We start from the raw sequence: 19273 nt of genomic DNA on the forward strand, positions 1-19273 counted from the left end.
ACTTTATCAAACTAACAAACTAATTTTGACATATTTCCAAACACATTATTTACAAAGCCAAATTTAAAAGTAAAATATTCGTTACGTGAAAACATGTTCTTAAAACATAAAATGTGTATTATGAACTTGGTCGGACAAATTACATTTTAATTGGAGAGATTTATTGAGTATGTAAAGGTCTTACTGAAACATTTTCAAATGTAATAGTGATCATGCTGAGTTTAAATTACATTTAAGCTGTTCATAATAGCTCTTTGGAATTAGTTATTATTATAAATGAATGCTAATAAATTGGAATAGATTCAGTTGCTGCGGAGTCTGACACGAATTACCAAACACTAACCGTCATAGCCTACTACACATTAGCGACAAAAACAATTGAGTGTCAAAGGACTAATGAATAAAGACAATATTTGTGAAAACATCCTTTCGAAATTGTTCCACAATTTAGAATTTATGGTCATGTAGTCTATGTCGCAAAAAACATTTGCATGCGGTGAAATATCCTCACTGTTCCTTTGTGTATTTGAAAGTACTAGTTCAAGCCACTCCTTTTGTTTTGTTTTTAAAAGTGGCGCTACATCATTTCCGAAGCAACGTCATCGACACATATTGAGAACGAGACACACAGTTCCAAAATCTAGACAGTTACAATGCGGCATGCAAGGATACTTCACTGTGAAAATTTGGTATTTATGACGATAGATAGATTTTAAATCCTGGATGTTGAATTCAATAAGCACAATATTTTTTTTAATGAAATAATTTAGAACACTTCAGCCTCACTATTGATACACAAAAATGTACAGAAAACAAGGAATGTGTTTGATTAATTGAAAATCGGTTTGGCCTGAATGAAGATTACACAACGGTTTTGCTAAGTGGGGGGCTGAGAAGCACAAAGGAGTGAGTCATTTTAGACCATCAATCAAGTCCGCCAGCATAGTCAATTGTACTTCTATGTATTTAGTTGTACAGGCACTAAATTGTGCACAAAAGCGTCACTCCAAAATATGTTTCAGCGGATAGTTTGTCCAAACCTAAATGAGAAGAAAGGCATTGGCCATCGCTTCAGCTTGGCCATGACTTTGGAAAGGCACTTGAAAAGAGTAGGTGCATTCAGAGACCATTATGTGACTGAACAGCAGAGAGAAATGAATGTGAACGACTAAATCGTAGCATCCCGTCAGTTTCTTTCGAGATGCTGTCGCCTCCATGTCGCGAGGCTGAAAATATACTTTATTGAAGTTTGTGGCAACTGAGAAAAGTCGAGTTCAATTTGGGGACACATTTTCTGTCCCATTAGTTTCATTTCAGCCGGATCGACCGACCTTTCCAACCCCGTGACCCCACTGGCTCTCTAACGTGTACCTTCTGTGTGCACCCTCACAGGCCTACTAGGATTTGTGTGTGTGTGTGCGTGTGCGTGCCTGCGTGTGTTACATTGATGAACCAATAGACGAAATACATCTGAATGTGTTTCTCCTTTCTCCGTATGACGTGCGACATCGGTGAACTCAGAGACAAGGCTCTTCTGTAGCGCGCGACCTTGTCATTTCAGTTGGCTGTTAGTGTAACTTATTAACCTAAGTCATGCTCAGTGTGTTAGTAATGTAATGTTTAAATACTTGAGCAAAGAAAATCAGTTTGCTCTCAAAGATAAAGACTAAATAACCATTATTCCGTTAACAAATAATCACGCACAAAGTGGACAAAATATAGCCTATAGCTTACAAAAATATTGTCATTCAATATCAACAATTTAATACTAGTTTTCACTGACAGATCTACTTATAAGCTTTTTGCTTGATCACATTATACAGGTATGACAACTTTTAAACGCACGATACTTTGTATCCCAGACAAGAACAGTAATGACATTTTGAGAATTTTTCTCTCATAATTGGGGAGCGTTGCCACTAGTCAGTCAGTAAATTAACTAGGCCTAGTCATTAATGTCTTGCACTTTTGATTTTTGGTAGATGTAAAGGTACTTTTCTACATCTATATTTTTCTTCGAAAATTGCATGTTAAAAGAAAAGTGAAAAACGCAAATCACGCTCGACCTATGGTGCTCCACCTAACTCATTTATACACAACACACTGTAAAAGCGAAAACGTGATTTTTTTTTTAACTTAAATTAGTTATTTCAACCTGATTTAATGGTTAAGTAGTTAATGGTCGATATTAAATAATATTTTTAAAATGAACAAAACCAGTTAACTCAGTCTTAACCTCTTGAAAGGTTATTTTAAGTTGCCAAACACAACTTTTTTCACAGTGAGCCGTGTGTTACTGTAAAAGATAATAACGTCACTTATAGTTTCGGACAAAAAACTTAAAGGTAAAATATTAATGGCTTTCCTTACGAAACCCATTTTTTTACCCTGGGTAATTAATGTAAGCTTACGGATCATAGATTTATGATTTGATTAAGCAGATAGCAGTTGGGATATAACCAACTCAATGCTCATATTCTTTTTTAATTAGTTGTTGAAAATGTGTAGCCTACATCAGATTACAAGTACAAATGATCACAAGAAGGCCTGTACAATATTTCAAATATTTTAAGATTTTATATTATTTAAGACAGTACTAGCCTATTGATACTCGTTTTTTAACAGGCGCAGGAGTTCACATTATTTAAGACTGCCATTTAAGAAAAGGAATAAGAAAGTTTTTTAGTAGGTATTTTGTTAGATATGGATACTGGGACATCACATGATTGACCAAACGCTTTTGAATGTAGTTACGAAACTGTTAGTGTACAAATATAGAGGGCAGATTTAATTTGTGCAGGGTGAACAACATGGCGCCTGCGGTTGCACTGAGGTCTGTTTTCTGATAAAGTTGCAGATCACACTCTAAAGTTCGTTGTAAGATATGTATTATGTTATGATGGAAATGGTTTTCAAAACCAGCGCGTAGGTCGTTACTTATAAAGGTGAACTTAAAGAGATCCTTCAAGATGTGTCCATACCAAAGCTGCTAAGGTCTTTCGTCACAATCTCGAGTCTCCCCAACCTGAAAGTTGTGCGCAAACACAGACATCTCTGCACGTTCGTGTCATAGACGTTGTCCTATTGTTGTGTCTCTGCAAGTGACGAAGAATTTGTGATTTTATAAATGAAGAAAAATAAGAAGTTTTGCAATAAAACAAAAAGTGAATGTAAATTGTACAAATGTAAAATTTAACAGAAATTAGGCTAATGATTGTGAGCCCCGGAAAATTGCACATTTTGTAACTACTCACCATCCGCACTAGTGAACTGTGTCGTATAGGGAGGTAGACACTTCATTATGTGCGTCCACGAATCACCCGGATGACTGAAGGTTGAGCCATGCAACAATTGTTGTGCTTAGACTTTTAGACCTGCTTTTGTTGGAAGAAGAGGAAGAAGAGACTGAACAAGATCATCACCTTTCTGCAGAACCGAGGCTTCCAGCACGTTCCATCAAACTAATGTATTTATTAATGCATTTATTTATATAGTTCGCTAGTGTTATAAACCACGATGATCAAACATCCATATGTTTTTATTTATTAAAATAGCGTATATACATTTTCATTGTGTTAGTTATTATTATTTGAAACATGTAAGATTTTAACTTATTGATTGTTTAAATGATCAACTATTATGCTTTAAAATACAGCAAACATTGTATAGGCCTTTATTTCTTTTATTCACTTTGCATTGTTCACAGTTGTAAAGTGTATTGGGTGATTGGTTTCTCCCAGTACACTGAAGCGGAAAGATAGAGATCTATTTACTCTACTAATTTCTGATTGTTCTAAAATAAAAGTTTACGTGCTGGGAAATATGCCTTAAAACACATGTTGCACGTACTAAAGTTGTACTTTCGAGCAACTGGGCAAAAATTCACCAACATATGAATTGAATCAACGCAATTTGCCTGTGCGTTTATTCTGACCCTGACACTGCCAAATGTATAGGGTAAACATGTTAGTAACACCACTAGACACACTTTTAATGAGAATTGTTGACGGATTCTGTATTATATAACACGTTAGAGACTGAGGACAGGCAGGTACTGAATAAGGTATGAATTAGGCTTTTAATGTAAAAAAATAAAAAGTGTAGCCAAAAATGTGCTTCACGTGGTAACATGTAATTTCATTTATTTTATTCAAGTCAAAAAATATTTAATATGACTAAAACACCCTGACATTAGATTGCATCAATAAAACAAATTATTTAGGGTCAAATCAGGAAGAGCTAGTTCCTGCAAAATAACTAAGCATGCATTTTCACTTTTTATAGTCTCTCTGTCGCTGATGTGTTACATTAGGATTATCAGGTTTCATCAGTGTCTTTAGCGTGTCTTTTTTTACACTTGTCAAGTTAGTGCCAGTGTATCCATGCAATTTGCCGAATAAGCAGTGTCTCTAACATGCGTCGTTTCAAAGCAACAAGTGTTAAAAAAAGAATCATTGAGGAAGTTACACCGTTCAGTGTGTAAGTAGGCTATATAAAATATATACCGATCAGTCACAACATTAAAACCACCTGCCAAATATCCTGCCGCCAAAACAGCATCAACCCGCATATCAGAATTCTGAGATGTTGTTCTTCTCACAACAATTGTACTGATCGGTTATCTGAGTTACCACAGAATTTGTCAGTTTGAACCAGTCTGACCATTCTCTGTTGACCTCTCTAATCAGCAAGGCATTTCCATCCACAGAACTGACCCTCACTGGATGTTTTTTTGTTTTTGGCACAATTCTGAGTAAATTCTAGAGACTGTTGTGTGTGAAAATAGCATGAGATCAGCAGTTTCAAGCCTATCTGGCACCAACAATCATGCCATGCTCCAAATCACTGAGATCACATTTTTCTCCATTCTGATTGTTGATGTGAATATTAACTGAAGCTCCTGACCCTAATCGGAATTATTTTATGCTCTGCAGAGCTACCACACGATTGGCTTATTAGATATTCCCATGGCATGATTGTTGGTGCCAGAGGTGCTGGTTTGAATATTTCTGTAACGTTGGTCTCCTGGGTTTTTCATGCACAACCGTCTCTTGAATTTACTCCGAATGGTGCCAAAAGCAAAGAACATCTAGTGAGTGGCAGTTTTGTGGACGGAAATGTCTTGTTGATGAGAGAGGTCAACAGAATTTGCCAGACTAGTTCTAACAGACAAAGTCTACGGTAACTCAGATAACCGCTCTGTACAATTGTGGTGAGAAGAATATAATCTCAGAATGCAATTCTGAGATGCGGGTTGTCGCTGTTTTGGCGGCACGAGGGGGACCTACGCAATATTAGTCAGGTAGTTTTAATGTTGTGGCTGATCGGTGTAGATATTAAACTGAATTTGTGGACAGTTTTAAAATCGCATCGTTTGACTAAATCCCAAAGACAAATACTAATGCAACCTTCAGAAACGTCTGCAGTCGTTAAATGGAGAGGCATTGTTTGGAGTTGGGATCAGTACTCACAACACCCACCCAAAGCGAGTGTCCTTAGTGTGGACACATTTTGGTTGTCTCCCTTATTTATTAACACACCAGATTCAGCCCATCAGCTCATTACTGCTACTTCAACTGAACTGGGTGTCAGATAAGTCGTTGGTGTGTGAATGTGAGTGTGAATGGGTGAATGTGTCACAGTGTGAAGCGCTTTGGTTAACACTCTAAGGTTAAAAAAAAAGCGCTATATAAGTGCAGACCAGACCATGAGGGAAACATTCGAGAAGGGACACGTGCAGTGTACTTCAGGACCACTGAGAACCACTGTTAAATATATTTAATAAATTAACAACACTCCCAAAACAATCCAAAATATGGAACCATATTTATAAGCCATCTTTCTGTTCAGCAGCCTGAATATTCTTGATATTCTTGATATTCTTCTTGATATTCATTTTATCAGCCCTTTTTGTAAGATAAGTGTCGTCTCAAAATAATGAAGTTAGTGATGAAAAGTTTCAGTTCTTAGCATTGTTACGAGGCCGTCTATATAAACTGAACCGTGGTAAAAACGCAAAAAGGCGCAGAGTTGAATCCGGGGTCATCATGTTATTTTGAAGAAAGCTAGCAGCACTGAAACTGACTATATGCGCTCGACTCGTGAACTGGTAAATTCATATTGTCCCGTGGATATGCATCCTAGGTCAGTGCCTATCAATGCATTTATCTTTCGCATTTTTGGGGGTGTTTTTTTTTATATATATTTTACGCAAAATGAAAAGCATTCGTGCAGATTGTCTTCATGGGGCTCATCTCCATAATCTTTGTTCTGATGCCTTGCCCCTTCACCTTTACACTCAACATGACCCCACAAGCTATGCCTCATGGCCAGCCAAACGAAAGCAGACCGAGAGAGAGGACGCAGGACAAAAATCACAAAATGGGTTTAGAAAAGCCACAGTTTGGCTTTGGCTTTCATTCTAAAATATCTAGTAGTTGTAAGTGCATTGATGAAAATTCCGTGATACATTCACGTCGGTTTCTACAGACACAGAATACGCATCATGTACGTATTGCAAAGCTTGCGACATTAACAGGATTTAATAATTTCTTCAATTGACTGTTTAATGAACCCAACAGTTTTTATTTCTATTTATAATTTACGAGTGCGGGGTATCCCAAGGCTAAATAGAACGTTAGAAAGTAGTAAATAGTAATTCATTTCTACAGCATGTTTCCCAAAAGCATCGTAATCTAGTACATAAAAACGTTCGTAAATTAATGACAGCCCTGGATCCAGTGGTGTAGCCCAGAATATTAGCGATTATTTTATGTCTTCAAATATAAATTTTACAAAATTGTATAAAAAAAATGACAAATATCTGATTTCTGAAAGTGTGAAGAACTGTCGGAATGCACACCTCCCTGTTGTTAAAGAAAATTAGCTTTTAACAAAATTTGGGCAAGAATTTGACCTATCCATTTTTACTGAGGCCCACCCAAAAGTAATTTCCTGGCTACACCCTTGCCTGGATCACTCCTAACTGTGCGTAACTTAATCTTTGGGTCTGGATTTGTCCGCTTACTTTCACAGTTTATCGGATACAAAGTATACAAACGATATATTTTTATTAATGCAAAGCCATTTCAGAGAAATGTATATATATATATATATATATATATATATATATATATATATATATATATATATATATATATATATATATATAGTAATGTGCAAAAGATTTCACAAAAACATTTGTATTAAAGTGGTTATTTATCTTCAACTTTAGTGTGTCAATAGGAAAAATAAATTTTTCAAACATTACTTTTGCAAATTAGAATAGGACAGGGCGCTCTACAAGAGATGGCATTGCCCCCACAAAGACAACCCCCCATCCCACTGAACATCGAGTCAGTCTGGGATTACAGGAAGAGTAAGATAAGAAATTGAGAAAGCCTAAATAGATAGAAGAACTGTTATAAATTCTCCAATACATCCTGTCTGCCAACAACCCTGAAAAACTGTGGAGAATTGGGGCTGTTTTAAAGGCAAAGGTGGCATCACACCAAATATTGATTTAGCTTTTTTGCTAGTTTAATGGACTTTGTATGATGTAAATTGATCAATGAAAACTATTTATGGCATTATTTTTGAAGACATCTTCACTATGCAACATTTTTGTGCCTAAAGTGCCTAAAACTTTTGCACAGTATTCTGTATATATATTTTGTTAAAATTTATAAACGACCCCGCAGTCTGTCCATTCCACATGATAGGCCCCTGAAATGTACCTGACAGACAATCAGCTATAACTTTTAATGAGCAACACATTTGAGATCCTGCAATAGTTTTTACAATCAAACAAATAAACAAACAAACAAATACTTAACAAATTTTAAAATGAAATTTGAGTGAATGTGTTTGAGCGACTGTTTTTGGTCTTCTGCAATGCAAGATGATCTTTAAGGAATGTTAAGGGTTCAACAGAGGTTAAGCACAATCAACTAAATTTGTGGCATAATGTTGATTACAACAACAATTACATTTTACTTGCTGCTCCTTTTCTTAAAAAAAAAAAACCCGCTAAATTCTGAGTTCCAGTGAGGTACTTACAATGGAAGTGAATAGGGCCAAACCGTAAACTTTCAAATCACTATTTCAAAAGTATAGCCTCAAGACATAAACAACTTGTGTGTTAACGTGATTTTAGTGATAAAATCCCTTACAAACCTTCTGTGTAGAGTTAAAGACAATTTTACAACTTAGTTGTGATGATGATATAATGTGAACAAATCTTAAAATGACTGTAAAAAATACAATTTAAAAACTTTACAGCTAAAATAATACATAATATTTGACAGAACAATTGATGTAAGTGCTTTTATAAAGTTATAAACTTCAAATTCCTGCTCCAAGAAATTGGTCCCATTCACTTCCATTGAAAGTACATAACTGGAGCCCAGATTTATTTATTTATAAAAAAGTAGGGACCATTTAAAATTAATTGTTGTAACAATATGCTACAAATGCTAGCACTAAACCCGTAATATTCCATTAAGTTTTCAACATTATCGGACAGAAGCCTGCATGCCCCCCACTCACAGAATATATTAATAAAATTAACTTGAGCCTTCATCTCCGTCTCTAAAGTTGCAAAACACAATAAAGAATCTTCTATCTCTGTGTATTTGTCACAGAAATGGGTGACAAAGGGTGCTGAGAAAGGTCGTCCAATGAATGAATGGCCACCTGTGAGCATCTGGAGTTTTAAGTGCCCTCTTTCTCAAACTTCCATACATTTAACTCATGTAAACGGGCATTAAGGACAACTAGAGGTGGGTAAATGAATGTAGGGGCTGGGCGCAGTCCTAGGGCACATATGTCAGAGTGTTCTCATCTGTTGTCTTTACACAGAGAAGTCGTTACACGTCCCATGACACATTTGCAACAAGATGAACGAATCTTGGAAGTTTTGTAAAATCCCTTCTACTACTCATCCATATCTAATGACGTGGTTACATGTTGTGTTTAATGATAGCCTACATTTATAATACCCAATAATACAAAGGGGCAGTCTAAGTAGCCTCATGTGATATCAAGACATTGCGAAAACTTATTTTCACCCAATTCTCAGAGTTTCGGAATAAATAAATACACAAATAAATTAATTTTAGTGGTTATAAATTCATAACGCTATATTCATTGCCATATTACACTGGTTGACTGCCCATAAAGCCTAAAAGAAAGATTCCTTTGGTGCAACTAAGTGCAGTGTCACGGTATAGATGCAGAATTGTGTTATTGAGGCTATTGTCCAGGCCTCCGGGGTGTCTGCAATGTGTCTAAACATATGCAGTCATGAGGAGGTCACTAGACGTGCTGCTGCGTCGTAATGATTAATTCAATCTTTTCTAAAGTGAAACAGCATTCGTATATTGTAAATTCGTAGATCTTTTTGACAATGTTCAATTACCTGCAGTAAATAAAGATATTCTTGCTTTCAAACCTTGCATTTTATTAATGCACAAAGCTGTTGGACATCTTTAGCTGCAAATAATTTTTCAACTATAATTTCTTCATTTGAAACTCATCAGCGCGTTACTCAACGCAAACTTCCATGACATGAACACAGCACAGACACATGCAGCTCATACCATGACTGTAATTCACGTTTCCATTTAAATAAAGGTAAGGGTGAAGATTAGGCCACTCAGAAATAAAACCCATAACTGTGTTTTTCAACAAAAGTAGATCTAAAAGCTCTTAACAGTTTCAGTCATAAGCTCGACTGATTTTGTTCTGTCATTTGTATAGTCACTAGGCCTATATATACAACTTAAGTATAGATTTATGTTGTTTTAACAAAATAACTTTAAACAAATTGTAACACGTATGGATTGTCGCATATTCACGTTTCCCTTGTTTAAATGTAGGACTTTTATATTTTTCCATAGTCGATTAAATGTACGTGGTATGTGCTTTCGAGTCATCTGGCATCACTGGTAATGTGTGGCATGGTCTACTAGAAATAGAAAAGGAGGAAACAATAATGAATAATTATAATAGACCCTCAACTGAAGCTCATTTAAAAAAATGACTGGCCGCAGCTCATGTTTCAGGAATACTTAAGAGATCAATGTACATTTGTGTCCTTTTATTTAGGTGCATATTGTTTACAGCAACGCAGGGCATCAAGGATATAAATCTATTTTTGCTCTTCAGAGACATGCCCATTTGTATGCATCGTTATAACCGACAACGTCCTCTGTTCATTAAAATCCTTTCCTGGATTCACTCTCTTATCTCTCCTATGCTGCTTCAAAAAACCCATTAGGATATTACTAATGTTTATTGAAGAAATTAATCCGTTGCGTTGCGTAGAAACAATGAAAAGTTTATGATGCTTTTATGAAAAGCTAAAGTATTAAGGTGTACTGTGCATTTCAAATGTTCATGCGAATACATGGAAAGTAAGAAGTCTATTTAAATACCATTTTTAACCCGTTTATCCTTCAATAGAGTTTCAAAAGAACAAGATCAGTCATTCTAAGATCAGTAATCAATTGGGCTTTTTTCCAGCAACAATTTTAGGTTACGTCACAACCCATTTGGAGTTACAGACTGTCCCGTACAGTTGTGTGCACCCAACGTGCATCCGCTTCGATTGTCTATTTTCCACGTTTGTCTTATTGTTGTTTTAAGCCTCTTTAGGGGAGCTATTTTTGCATGAAATGGCTGAAGCGATGTTTTTATCGAAATTGTATGCAGCTGTTTGTGTCAGCATCCACAAGAGCGCAGAAGGTAGGGAGGAATTATAAAAGGGTTGACACCCAAAGCGACCGGCGCGCTTTTGTGAGAGAAAGAAAAATGATTCATTGCCAACAAAGTGGTTCAAACAGAGTTCACTGAGAATTGTAGCGTACCGGCGGAGGCGCTGAGTTATGGTCTTGCTGAGCCACTACATCAAAGATTCCTTTTCAGATTTAGTGAATGGACCCAGCGGCATGAGACAAGGGAACAAACTTACCTTAATTAGAAAATTCCCAAGATCACAGACGACTTTCAAACAATATACAGTAAGAGTTAGAAATATGAAAGATAAAACACCTGCAAAATAAACATTTTCCTTAACCTACACCACTATGGACATCAATACAAATAATGTATCTTATTATTAAAGACAACATAATAACATACCATGCATGCTGGACATCGTCATATATCGATTGTAACCTATGTAACATAGGTTATTTAACTTCTTTAATAGCATTAGATATCTAATTCATCTGTGGTCATGGTATGAGTACACTTGCATTATGCACTCTCGGGCGCAGTAATATTTCATGTTAATGGGGCTGGGGCTCGGCAGATGCCGGACTTGTAATATGCATAGTGAATGCTTCTATTTGACAAGGCTTGTGACAGCCATTCACTGAACTCAAAATAACAAATCGTTCTTAAAACAAGATTGATTTAGCCTTACAACTGAAGAGGATAGCCCCATGGCTCCTTGATATTCTTCTTTAATAAACAGTATATGCACGGTTCTTTATCTGAACAATGTCTACCAAATGGTAGATAAAGATAAGCCTATTACTTGTTCAGAGACTAAGACTGGAAATGTTTAAGCTATTTGGAGCTGACCTTATACACTCCCATTTTACACATGATTGTTTCAATACAGTGTCCAAGGTATGTGTATATGTGCTTCCCATATGAGCTTAAAAAAAATACCTGCCCTGAACTCGCTTTTCCACGCTTGAGTCTTGGAAGCTCTTTAGCTCTGTATAATCCTGAACAAAAACGAAAGAAAGAGAGTGAATCGTTGTGGGGTTCTTTTTAAAACACGTTAGACATGTCGTTGACAGAGCCGAGTGTCTAAGTAAATATTCAAACAAGACACTGGGAGAGTAAATTAAAAGGGACTATAATCCTTGTGTACAATTTATCACATAGAGACAACCGTTTTGAGCGCTTTAACATTGTGCTATTAGGATGGGTGATGACTTTCATGTTAAAACTCGTCTCAGACTGAATTTTGATACCGTTTATTGCGGGGAGAGCCTATAACGTCAACGTGACAGTTTAATGTATAGGCTATATAAGTAGTTGGCTAAAAGTGAATCCTAGTTGTGTCGACTGACATCTGGAAAAAGCTGTCTGGGTTTCAGTCAACGTTCAATGATCCACTTCATTCCATCAGCTCTATGACGTCATAGAAAATAGCTAATAATGTAGTGAATATAAAGCTATTTTGTTTTGTGAAAACATTATTTATATTAATTTAAAACAACTCGTTACTTGACTCCAACAAGTTTCTGAAGTCCTTCTCGCTCCCTTAACATTCCAAGTTGGGGCAAATTGGGAATGTTGCTGCTCTTTGTTCATCAAGACATTGTAAAAGTAGACAATACAAGACAATGTCATACTACAGAGGACCAATCGAAAATATTTCTTTGGTTACCGGAGGGCAGCAAACGCCTGTTTTTGCTAATCTTTTCTGACAACTACTGGAAACGTAAACTCATTATTCTTTGAGACATGATTAATTTTGGACGTACATTGGCCATTTAGATCGCCAAAAAAACCTTTGTTTGACCAGACACTATTGATGTTGGGGGGTCCTTAGCATTTGCTGGAGCCGCTTAGCACGTGTGTTGGATTTCTTTTTCTTCCGTTAACAACATATGCAGTTTTTATCCTTTAATAGGCTACATCCATGACGACGGAGAAGCACAAACAATATATTGCTGACACTTAAAAAAAGAAAAACAAAGAAGCATTGCTAACTCATCTTCATGACTGATTAAATAATAAAATATTTAAAAATAATAATAATAATAATAAATACAGAAAAAAAACACTGATGGTGCTGTTTTAGCTGTACAGTGTAAAGGAATAATTCGTTAAATATAAGTCGATTACTTTTTAATACCTACCACTAGAGGACTGAAAAGTTAGTATTTCAATCTTAACCTGTGTTCATTATAAAAGCATTATCACAGAAACGAAGTCTGTTTTCTGCAATCCGTTTAGTCGAAAATAAACAAACGCGATCCCAGACATACCCGCCCTTTTCTCTTTTCAACTGGATCTCTCTCTCTCTCTCTCTCTCTCTCTCTCTCACCAACTCAATCCCTGAGTGCGCGCCCGTGACTACGTTGTTTACCGTTGTTGTGTGTGTGTGGGGGGGTGGGGGGCATTGCAGACTTGAGCGAGTGTACGTTTATGTTTTTTCTACACATTGTCACCTTGTGTGTCAATTATCAGGACTTTTAGAGATGCAACAGTTTTCTTTTCACGAACATCACAATAACAATGCCTACTTGCACAAGATATATTGCAATAAATCTAATCTATCATTGGAGCAAAATTTCTCCCCTTGTGTTCTGCAGGAGAGCAGTTCTGTATGGACATAACCTGGCGAAGAAGCTTTTAACAAGTCATAATGAAGACCACGTATGAAACTTTCAAAAACTCGCACATATTCAGCGATCCCATTCCCCATCTGCTGATGACCGGGCGAATGGAGGGCCTATATGCGAGTACTATGGAAAGAGACGACGGGAGACACAACCAGTTATAAACTTGAGCTTCATTAATGTCAGGGAATCAGGTAAGAGAACACGTTTTGGAGTGAAAATTAGGTATTGATTTGTATTGCTCAGAAATACCCTCTTAATCTGATCTGTCGGTGACATTTTAGTCGATAACGAATATCAGCCGTGTCAGATTTGGTTGTATGTCAATGTATTTTGTCACTTAGACACTGTAGTTAATTACTGACATCAAGATAATATAAGTGTTTTTTCCCCTTAAATAGAATAAAAGTTCAGAAGTATTGGCAAAATGTATAACTTGGCTAGTAAATTCAACTGCATTCTAACATAAAAAAGGTCATTTTAATTTAAAGATGTTTTACAAGTGAATCATTTTTAGTCAATCAAAAACACTTAGACTGTTGTTGCAACCAAGATAAATACCTACGATCAATAAGTGGACATATGGCCAGCTAAAAGCACAAGAAACTGGCAATTATATGTCCATAAATGCTTATTACTCACTGACAACTGTAAAAACAATTAAACAAATAGGAACTACAGGGACTTTGATATGGGTTTATAATGTTTTAGTGTGTGAAAATATCTCCTCCTCATGATAAAAACCTATACACAAAAATGAAATAATAAAAAAAAGAGGAGCACTTGTAAGGTAATAATATTTTTTCTGGAGACAAGGGATGCACCAATACCACTTTTTCTCTTCCAATCCGAATCCGATATCTGAAATCTCATTATCGGTTGATACCAATCCCAATCCGATACCAGTGTTGTTGTTTTTTGAATAATCAGTTTAGAATATCTTGACATTATTGTGTGGAACTAATTGGGTGTGCTCTTTAATATGTAAAGAAACACAAACATCTAACTACACATTATTTCAATATAAATGTATAGCTTATTAAGAAAAACCTTGTTAAGTAGTATACTGGATAATGTAGCAGCAACATTAACAGTAATTCTAGTATAAGTCATCAGTAGAAAATAAGTTTTATTTTGTATTTTATTTTTTGCAAATTTTTCAAATCTCTTTTTTGTTCAATTTAGTTGTAAGATATCAGCTCAGTTTTCATTCACACAGTTATTTTTTGGAACCCATTCAACTTAAATATTATTATCATTTGTAAACAAATGATGATAATAATAATATAGTATAATAGTAATATATAGTAATACATCTCAATCATGCACCTTTAAACTTTTAAACCCACACGCTTTTATTTTGATATTCTAAACTCCCCAGGAAGTCCTGTAAGTGTGTCTGTTTGTAGGCAAGTTTACAGTAGTTTAATTTTCTTCTTTTACAAATTCTGGTAAAAAGAAAAAAACAGCACCTTCAGTGCCATGCTAAATACATATTATAAGTGAACCAAACTACTGAGCATCTACATCTGAGACATTATTCATGAGTAGCGCTCAAATATTGCGCACTGGGTGAAGGCTAAAAATATATGCAATTGTGTGTGTAAACAGAGCAGCGCCATTCACTGACACGCTGGAGCTGTGTGTGCATTTTATATATTTACTTATTAAACACAGCCTTTTGTTATTCACAGAGCTATTGCACGTCTTCAAGTGGCTTTGAATAAAATGCATATGAAATGCAGAGTTAAATGAACTACTTTAATTGTAGTTCTTTTATGTCATTTTTTGAGACCGTAACAAACATGACTAGCACACAGGATTGGGCTCGTCGGACCAATACCTGATCCGTCTAAAGCTGCGTTCACACTGCCAGCTACTTTGTTGCTGCATGTCGCCAGTGGTGTGCATTGAGAATCTAAACATCACTTTTTTCTTTACAATTAATATTATTAAAATATTAGGATCACGTGAGCTCTACCAAGTTCTCTCATATTGGCTGTTGCTTCCGAAAGTTGCTCTTCATTTGCATAAAGTTAAACATTTCTCAACTTTGTCGCGTCGCTATACATGCCCACATCCGGTCACCTTCGCTCGTGTTGCCGGAAGTCGCCGGCACTCATTGACTATTAATGAGATGAGGTTGTTTTGTCGCTGATTATTATTTAGTGTGAACGCAGCTTAAAAGCTTCATTATCGGAACCAATACCGATCCAGGTATCGGATCAGTGCATCCCTACTGGAGACAGCCAGTTGTTCTCTAAAGTTGACGAAGTTTAAACTTGACTAAAATCTGAATAATTAAAAAATAATAATCCCCAATGGAAATTGTATATTGTCTGAGGCTAAGCATTTCTGGGTCACACAGATAAAGCTGATTCCCTTGTTTTAGCATAAGCTATATTCTTATATCCTATTGGTGAATAAGTTCTTCAAAATATATATAAGGCTGAGGTGTTGCACCCAGTTTATAGAATATCAGTGGAAAAACACTGACATTTTATATATAAGAATGTGAGGGGTTTTTCATTAAAAAAAAATACGGTAATTGAATAATATTACCATAAAGATGGATTTCAGGTCACTACTTGAACAACTTATGTTGATAATTAGGACAATGAATGTAAAATAGTCCATGCACAAATCATTAGAAATCCAACGACAATAGAAATCATAGGAAATGGATAATTAATTGAGTGATTAGTCTACCAACAGTGGTCTGCCCACAGACAGTGTATTGTATTCTTAGTATGTTGATTTATCACTGGGGGTTTAAACTTGACATGTATGTAGGATGTCATGCAACATTGTTTTCATCATAGTTTAGGCAACAAGAAAGAGAGAGATTTGCTCTGGTAGTTTGCCATCTGTAACTTATTCCTAAACTTATTACAGTCTCGAGCCTTATAACATGGTTAATAATTTGGGATGTAAGTTCTATTCCCTTTCTGAGCATGGGAGAAGGAGAATCTTTACTCCAAACTGGCCAATCTCAGACATGCTGTAATTCTATACTTGCTTTTATGTGCATGTTTTCCAGGGGATTCCAGGTACAGCATTGGTGAATAGGAATGGCAGCTGATCTAACAGTAAATGGGTGTGTGCAGCATTCACCTCCTCCCAGCTGCTTGAGCTAGAGAAGGAGGTTCCCTACAGCACTTACCTGTATCACCCATGCTGGCTTGAAATGACTGCGCTCCTGAAGCCTATACTGACTGCCAGATTAGGAACTGGTTCCAAAATCATCGTATGAAGTACAAGAAAGACCACAAGGACAGGTCAGAGGCAACGTCCTATTTCCTACTCATGCAAGGACATAGGTAACTAGCCCTCTGTGATGAGTGGCAGTGATGCACCAGAGCCATCAAAATATATCTACGAGAGATCACATATGTCCAAAATTTTCTCAGAGCCACTGGTGAAACTACAGCAATTCAACCAACCAGTGACTGACTTCAGCTTTCTGCTGTGATGTCTATGCTACAGACAAATAGTCTTAATTCAGAACTAAAATATGTATGATTCACACATGACCTATGTCAACTGTAAATGTCTTCTGACTGCATGAATTATAAGAATAAAATTCCAAATTCTTATACCGCCACAGTGTTTACATGTTCTCTTGCTGGTCTATTATTGATCCCAATGTAACTCTACTGTATCTGACATTATGATCAAAAGTCAATAAGTAATGCCCGCACAGGCTTTTTTCAGGAAAAGTTAACCTGGAAGAGTTGGCAAAGCATTGCATGTTATCAGCCAGTATATGGTACAAGAGAGTTAGTTTCCATTGTGCATAAATTACAAGAGTTAAATCTCTGCTAAGCACCAAGATTTATTACACATGGATGCCAGTTTATCTCCTGGGCACAGAAAGTACAATTTTGAAAGGGCATTCATGACTTCAAATGGCCATTAACAGAGCATGAAAATTCTCTCAACTTTTTGTAAGATCACAACATCTTTTTTATTACTCCCACAATGATATGCTATTTTTCCCAAGGCATGTGCTGAGACTTTTCCCAAGAGAATGTTGATTATAATGGGGAGAAATATTTAAATATGCAAACCATGTTAAATCCCACTGACTAATTCTCACATTAATGCTGCTCTATTTGAGTTTGTCTTCACACAACCTTTTAAATGTGGAATACAATTTTGCTATTGGTGTATGATATTGATAGTAATATTAATTGAATCTGAATTTATGAAAATCTCTCCAGCAACAAAAAAAGATTAATCCACTTTGTTCAAAAGCCACAACAATGTTAGAATGTACTGTACCTTTGTTGGGACTCTAGGCCAATTGTCTATTGCTGTGTGATCCGCTGTGTTTGTGTGTGGGTTTTCTTTGTTGTGTTTGGTGTTTTTGACAGTTGTTACCCTTTGAGGTATTCAGCGCACCAGTCGGAGTTGTGATTGTCGTTACCTATGTCTTGTTTGTCCACGTGTATTTCTTTCCACTCCACTTGCCAGTTTGTTGCTGGTTTAGCTCCAGACTGCATCGTTTTGTGTCAGTCTTTCTGAAGAGTTCTAGCCATTAATGTTATTGATCTCTGTTTATTCTGTCTATTGAGTAGGCGATAATTCGCTTCTTGTATTTATTTTTGTCTTTTTTACTTAGTATTTACACTCCTGCCAGCCCAGTGTCTGCCTCCTCTGTTTCCAGCCAGACCACGTGGACCTGCTGGTGCTTTGCTGGGTGCTTGATGTGTGTTTCTCCATGTGTGTCCTTCAATTCTGCTCTGTGAGCCATCCACTGACATTTCCTACTGTACTGCTTGCTGAATTCATTGTCTGCTTCATTCAATTTTGATCACCTGCTGTAGCGAACACAAGTTGAGACAGTCACAATGTCGGGAAAAAACTGCTTTATTAAATAAAAGCAAAGCAGGCAAAAGTACAAAGGGCAAATCCAGAGGGAGAATCGTCGTTCGAGGGTAGCGTAGGGTCAAAAGCCGGGAATCAAAGTGAGTAGCGGGAAGGACTAAACAGGGGAGCTAGGGGAACAAGAGAGCTGGCAAGCTAAGGGGTAACGAATCACAGGGGGGTCAAAACTAGACGAGACTAGCGGGGGGCAAAGACACGGGAATCTAAATACAATAACCAACGGGTGTGAAACGAATGTGCTGTGATATAAATAGGGGAACTAACGAGCGGTGCAGGTGTAACGAATAAAGGGGTGATTGAGATGAGTGCAGGTGAAACTAATGTGCAGGAGGATTGGAAGCGCGTGAGAAAATCGAGGAAGGGAGATTGCCTATGAGCATGTGAGCGAGAAGGAGCAAAGTGGGCGTGAGGGCTCGAGCGAGCAAAAAGAGCATGAAAAGCTCGAGGGGGCGGAGTGAGGGAGTGTGCGTGTGTGTGCTAGACGATGCGGGGAGAAGCAGAGGAGCAGGGTTCGTGACAGTACTCCCCCCTCTGAATAGGACAGCTCCTGACGGCCGCGGGAGGCGGTGCAGGATGATCGGGGGACAGACAAAGGGAAGTGAGACAGTCCATGGGCAGTTCAAGGTAAGGTCAGGGGGAACATAGTGGACAGGCGGGTGGTCGGGAGATCTAGGGGGCAGCCATAGGGCAGAGACTGGGTCAGGGGGTCTGGAAGGCGACTGGAGGACAGGGACTGGGTCCGGGTGTCTGGAAGGTGACCACCGGACAGGAACAGGGTCAGGAGGCCAGGGAAGAGGCCACAGGACAGGGAGAGTGTCAGGGGCCACCGGACAGGGTCAGGGGGCCAGGGAAGAGCCGTGAAAGGCGGAGCCGTGGAGGACTTGGGAGACGGAGCCTTGGAAGACGGAGCCGTGAGAGACTCGGCAGGTGGGGTACTGAGAGGCTGAGGAGGCGGCGCCATGGGGAGCCCAAGAGACAGGGCAGAGGGAGGTGGTGCCGCAGGAGGTTCTAGAGGC

The 19273-nt window shown here is 37.4% G+C and overlaps 1 protein-coding gene across 5 annotated transcripts in view; it reads left to right on the forward strand.

Moving 5' to 3' along the window:
• Positions 1-19273, forward strand: part of LOC127628401 (homeobox protein Hox-C1a-like) — a 100590-nt gene that overhangs the window by 48187 nt on the left and 33130 nt on the right. For 2 of the 5 annotated variants that reach the window (XR_007968659.1, XR_007968658.1), the window contains exons 2-3: positions 13341-13561; positions 16408-17956. The exons of 1 other annotated variant lie outside the window; for it this stretch is intronic. The gene's annotated coding sequence lies outside the window, so the exon portion shown is untranslated. Of the gene's footprint in view, positions 1-13340; positions 13562-16407; positions 17957-19273 lie in introns of those variants that run through there. 2 more of the 5 variants (XR_007968656.1, XR_007968657.1) reach the window with 2 other exon arrangements.

The sequence above is a fragment of the Xyrauchen texanus genome, chromosome 35 (assembly GCF_025860055.1).
Source record: "Xyrauchen texanus isolate HMW12.3.18 chromosome 35, RBS_HiC_50CHRs, whole genome shotgun sequence".
Lineage (NCBI taxonomy): Eukaryota > Metazoa > Chordata > Actinopteri > Cypriniformes > Catostomidae > Xyrauchen > Xyrauchen texanus.